Below are 606 nucleotides of genomic sequence, written 5' to 3' on the forward strand. Positions count from 1 at the left end.
TCTTACCGTCTCGATGTATATTATATTAGATATATAAGAAATAGTTAACGTGATGCATCGGCCGATTTCCGGATCGGAGTTCGAGAGATGCGACTTTCGATGCGCGATGGGTGGTTCGAGACGGCCTAGATCGATCGGACGAGGCGGACTAGGTGTTAACGACATGCATCGGCGGATTTTCTGATCGGAGTCCGAAGAAATCAGCTCTAGTAGGCGCGGCGAACGGTCGAAACGGCCTCGATCGATCGGACGAGGCGGACTAGGTGTTAACGACATGCATCGGCGGATTTTCTGATCGGAGTCCGAAGAAATCAGCTCTAGTAGGCGCGGCGAACGGTCGAAACGGCCTCGGTGGGTCGGATCGATCGGGAAAAGTTTGCTAAATCGTGTCTGGAGGGGAATCCGGGGTTCTCCTGACATATATAGAAGGGGTGGAGAATGGGTCCTGTCCTAGACTGTTTGGAGTTCTTTTTAGGATGATATTCAGTTGGTAAGTGGTAGACCCGAATCCGACCTCGGCGTTTGGGTACTGGCAAGGTGTGTTGGTTTCGGCTTTCGCATCTTGGGTCGCTTTCGTCAACCTCATGCAGCGAGGTCGCGGTCCGC

The sequence above is a fragment of the Harmonia axyridis genome, chromosome X (assembly GCF_914767665.1).
Source record: "Harmonia axyridis chromosome X, icHarAxyr1.1, whole genome shotgun sequence".
NCBI classification, from domain to species: Eukaryota; Metazoa; Arthropoda; class Insecta; order Coleoptera; family Coccinellidae; genus Harmonia; species Harmonia axyridis.